Here is a 6,000-nt window from a genome sequence, read left to right on the forward strand (position 1 = left end):
GCATTTATTCATCCTTTTTCTTAACTAACAAAATAGGAGCACACCAAGGAGAAAAACTGGGCCAAAGTCCCTATCTGTCAACTTTTGCAATTGTGCTTTCAACTCTTTTAATTTTGTAGGTGTCATTCTATACAGAACTATTGATATTAGAGAAGTTTTCGGTACTAACTCAATAGCAAACTCAACCTTTCTAATTGGTGGTAACCCTGATAATTCCTCTAAAAACACATCTAAAAATTCACAAACAATCGAAATTGACTTTAAGTCAACTCTGAAACCTTGGAATCGAATATGTAAGCTAGATACACTTCAAATTCATTTCTAACATATTTCTGTGTCGTCATAGCTGAGATAACATTAGATGTACCATCCAATCTATCTGATTCAATTCGCATCCTTTCACCGTTCTAACATTTTAACACAATATGCTTTCATCTATAGTTCACAATAGCATCATGCAAAGTTAACCAATCTATACCTAGAATTACATCAAATTCATCAAAAGGTAACAGCATCAAATCACCTGAAAAGTTGCAACCCCGAATCATTAAAGGATAGTTTTTACAGACTTTATCAACTAACATATACTGACCTAAAGGGTTCGTTACTTTAACCACAAATTCAGTGGACTCAAAAGGCATTTTATTATCCGACACTAAGGTTGTGCATACATATGAGTGCGTTGACCTCGAGCCAATCAAAGCATTAATGTTAGTATCAAAGATAGAGAATGTACCAGTGATCACATCAGGTACTGAAGCTCTAGCCTGGTGCCCGTGCCTCAGATCTAACAGTAGAATCTTTCATTCCACCTCGACTGTTACTCGTATTTCCACTCATTTTCTTCCTCTCATAGCCATATTACTCGAATGAGTATTCTGAGCCTTCTCTTTATCTGATCTTTCTGGGTAGTCTCTAAGAAAATAATCATCCAGGTGTTTCAATCTACATTCACTGAAGTGTTGCCATTACGTTGTTGAAATTTGAGTTTGTTGTTTCAGACACTACCTGCACTTGCTACAGAGGTAGCCTGAGGTTTCAAACTCGAATGTTGCTTTCCTTTATCTATCCCAGAGTAACCTACCGAACCTGATGAATGACTCTTGAATTCTTTTGATTTCTTCAATGGATATGAGAATGATTTTCCCATAGGTCGTTTTCCTGTATCACGACCCTAGGAATCTGTTTTTCTTTTTTCTTTGCTAAGTTCCTCGGCCTTGTGTGCTCTATCAACCAAAACCACAAATTCTTTCAATTCTAGGATCCCAACTGACAACTTGATGTCTTCATTTAGATCGTCTTCAAACTGTGTACACATGACAGCCTCTGATGGTATGCAGTTTTGAGCATATTTACTGAATCGTACAAATTCTATCTCGTACTTAGCTACTGACATACGACCCTCTTTAAATTCTAAAATTTCTTTGCGTTTCTTGTCGAGAAATCGCTAGCTAACATAGTTTTTCTAAACTCTTTTTAAAAGAATTCCCAATTCACACAGTCTTTTGGTACTATCGCAATCAATGTATTTCACTACTGATATGCTAATTTTTTCAACAGAGAAACAACACACTTTAAGCATTCAACCTGTAACATCTCAATTTTGGGCCTAGTCGGAACAGTGGTTTCGGGACCATAAATTTGATGAGAAAAAAATTATTTTTACTATATTTTTATGGCCTAAAATTTCACAAAATGATTTCTTGAAAATTTCGTTCAAAAATTTTGACGTTTGGGCACTCAATTTAGTCAAAAGGACTAAATTGTAAAAAAGTGCAAAAGTTGAGTTCTACATGTTAGAGATGTCCAATTGTTATGAAATTTTAAATTGGAGGTCTTTATATGGTAATTAGACCATTGGTTAAGTTATGGACAAAAATGGACATGAGATAAGTGAAATAGGGAAATTTTAAGTTAGGGGCATTTTGGTAATTAAAATGAATTAAAAGGGAAAAAGATGGCAAATTGTGCTCATCTTCTTCATTTGGACGAAATTAGCAAGGGGGAAGCCATAGTTAGGGTTTTCAAGCTTCCAAGCTCCTTAGTAGGTGATTCCAAGCCCCGTTTTTAATGTTCTTTACGTTTTTGAAGCTCTAGTAACTTGATTTAGCTTATTCTAGCAATAATTTAACGTAGGGTTTATATTTGGAAAAATACCCATAGGTGAAACATGTTTATTTTGATGTTTTATGGTAGAATATGAAGCTTAAAGTTATGTTAAACAACTTTTGCTAGGCGATTTTAAGTGAAAACGGGTAAAACGACATAATCAGTAAAAATACCTAATGTTCATAAGTAAGTGTTAGAGTGAGAATTCGATGTTTCCATAGAAGGGAAAAATGTTCAGCATGTTATAAAACATAAGAATATGGAATGAAGTTCAATTTTCGAGCTTTGGAGCAAAAGTGTAAATATATAAAAGTTTAGGGGCAAAATCATAATTTTTCTAAAGTTCGAGTCAAGGTATGTTTTGATAAATGCGAGTATTAAATAAAATAAATTTTCTATTATAGATCAGGAAGAACAAATCCGGGGTTAGATTGAGGAAAGAAAAAGGTTGAAGACTAAGTTGATAGATTTGACCATATTTTGTACTGAGGTAAGTTTACGGTAAATAAATATAATATTTCAATAATTATTATTAATGTTGCTATTTTCCAGAAACTATGTATTTATTTCATGAAATTATTTAATGTTGACTCAAGTATGAGATGATAGAGAATTAGTGTTAAAAAGTCTCGTTGAAACATAAGGAATGTATTGGATACAAATGTCATGACATTTGGGTAAAGAGATCCCATGTAAGACCATGTATGGGACATGGCATTGGCATCATTGAGATTATGAGAGGTCCCATGTAAGACCATGTTTGGGACATGGCGTTGGCACCGAGATGAGAACTCCCATGTAAGACCATATCTGGGATATGGCATTGGCAGTACAAGAAACATCCCATGTAAAACCATGTCTGAGACATGACTCTAGCATGTTATTATCAGAAAAGAGACCCAAGTATCCTTATTATTCCAATGTGGCTCAATGGGCTAGTAAAGAAATTATGTTCCATGAAAGTTCAGGTAAAAGCATAAATAGCAAATTCAGGTGAGTTATAATTGTTAAGAACATATTTTGTTATCAATTGAGAACCAACATTTCAACAAGAGAAGAGTAAGTTATAATCATGAGTTATCTAAGTAAACAAGTAAGTGAATGAGTAAGAGACTAAGTAAATAGGAAATTAAAGATCATGACACTTGAGTATATTTATTTGTGTTAAATGTTGTTATTTATTTGCTTGTAAACTTACTAAGCTTTATGCTTACTTCCTTTATTTTCCTTCTTTTATAGTATTACAAGAAAATTCAATAATCTTAAAGATGTCAGAGAGCGCTCACACTATCAACAACAACAACTTGATATTTTATGATTATCAATGTTTGAGCTATGGCATGTATAGGGACTTAGTCATTTTGAATGTATGTCCTTATGATATTTCTAAGGGATGATGTGTAAATATGTGATAATGTTTAGCTGTTAAAATGGCTAAGTAAGAATATGTTTGGTATTATGAATGCCTAGGTGATAGTTTATACCTAGAAATTATGAAAGAGTAAAAATTTGCAATGAAACAGTTTTGGGACAGCAGCAGTGATGTGACTTTGAAAAATCACCAAGGATAGTATAAAATGAATTAGAGAGTAAATTATATAAAGAATTAAAGCTTATCGAGTCAATTTTCATAGAAAAATAATAATGTAGGCAAAGAAATTTTATATTCTGAGATATTTGAATTTTGGTTAGATAGGGTCAGAATAGTTTTTGGAGTCCCCTGTTTTGACTTTAGAAAATCATTAAAAATTGTAAAAAAATAATTATGAGTTATAATTTGTATTTATAAATTCCTTAGTGAGTCTATTTTCTGTAGAAAAAGTGAGAACACCATATGAAAATCATACGATGGTAAAATTGATTTTTAGTGAATAAAGGGCAGAACCGTCAGACAGTGAAATAGGGTAGAATTTAATGAATAAACTGTACTAATTGACTAAACCAAAAATTTTTAAAATTTTATTGTAAGATAATATATGAGTCTAGTTTTTGGGAAAATTTACAGATCTAAATTTCAAGTTTTTTAACTCGAGTTATAATTAAATTAGTGACTACTGCGCAGGTGCACAACATTATGGTGAACAGTGAAATAAATTTTAAAAGCAAATTTTTATGCCCCAAACTAATAAGTTAAGTCAAGTAACACCTCATGCTCGATTCCGGAAATGGTCTTGGGTAAGGGGTGTTACACAACCGGTGTACAAGATAATTCATCAAAAACTCTCACTGTATTTTCCAACCAGAACTTGGCTCTTTCTGGATCATCTTCGGCAGAACTACGAAATTCTTTTTCCCCATACTTTTGAATTTTATCAACCAGAGGCTTACTTGTATTTATTTGTTCCAAACCTTGAGGAAATACAAGAACAGGTTAGGTTGCGGGTGGGGGTGGAGGTCGTTGAGCCAACGGGTTCATTCTCATGAACTCTGTAAACTACTCAAACATCATTTGTAAGAAGGCTTCTTTAGCCTCTACTCTTTGTTCCTAATTCACGAGCCTATGACCATTAGAAGCTGCTCTATGAATGGAGGCTTGCGCATTACTTTCAACTTCATCAGAATCAGCTCGGTTGGATGACATTTTATCTATATGAAAACATAGTTCAATTTGAGTCAGGAGTTATCACACTGTCACAGGTTATACAATGACATGTATTTCTAAACTCCATACATGCTACGTTCAGTCCGAAAACCAACTAAATTGTAGCTCTGATACCACTAAATGTAACACCCTTAACCAATCTCTGTCGTCAGATTAGGGTTACTGAGCATTATTGTACAGTTAGAAACCTTTGAACATTATATTATTTAATAATTAATCACATCATAAACCTTTTATACACATGTATACTGTACCTAAATCGAGCCCTTGATGCCCTAAAAATAACTTAGAAACAATTCAGGAAAAAATTGAAATAGTTAGGAAAGTTTAGGAAAAATATGCAAAATAAGGTTCACATGGCCATGTGGCTAGGTTATGTGCCTCACACAGCTGAGATACAACCTCATATCTTAGGCTATGTAACTTTTGAACTAGGGACACACGACTGTGTCCCAGCCCGTGTCTTAACCCGTTTAACTCTTTGAGCAAGGTCATAAGGCTATGTCACACGCCCGTGTGCCAGGCCGTGTAACTCTCTACGTTACCCCATACGTCTGTGTACCAGGTCGTGGATCTTCCCTAAGAAAATCATCAGATGACACATGGCCGTGTCGCCAGGCCATGTGTGTCACACGGTTGAGTCACATGCTTGTGTCTCACGCCATGTTGACCCAAATTTACCAAAATTCTAGCCATTACAAAACCTAACCATGCATAGACATTCAATCCATTTGTGCACACTATAGAGGGACCTAAACATCATCCAAACACACACAAAATGCCATTTCAAGATCCTATTTCAACTAACCAATATGCCATTCCAAGGCACCACAATATACCAAGACAACAACCATCAGAACATGTCAATATTGCACCATTTCATACATGATAAGCTATTCAATTACTTACCAAAACATGCCACATCGTGACTATTCTCAAATCAACCAAAACATACCATAAAGGACCCTATAAACATGCATAACAAGATAACTAAAATGACAATTTGTTAAGACATCAAATGATACCATCCAACATAACGTCCAAAAGTTTATACATGCCAAAACACCAAGAACACATTCACCAAATAATCATTACAAATCACCCTATACATTCCATTATAAACCTTGGCCAAAATGCTCAAAAACTATCGAATTAACTGCTGGATAGTGTGATAGATCTCCGATGAGCATCCAAATCGATAAAGCTTTCGATAATTAGTAAGAGAAAGGAAAAACAACTACGTAAGAATGAATGCTTATTAAGCTCATATAAACCAAACATAACTTACC

This window comes from Gossypium hirsutum, chromosome D11 (assembly GCF_007990345.1).
Source record: "Gossypium hirsutum isolate 1008001.06 chromosome D11, Gossypium_hirsutum_v2.1, whole genome shotgun sequence".
Taxonomy (NCBI): domain Eukaryota; kingdom Viridiplantae; phylum Streptophyta; class Magnoliopsida; order Malvales; family Malvaceae; genus Gossypium; species Gossypium hirsutum.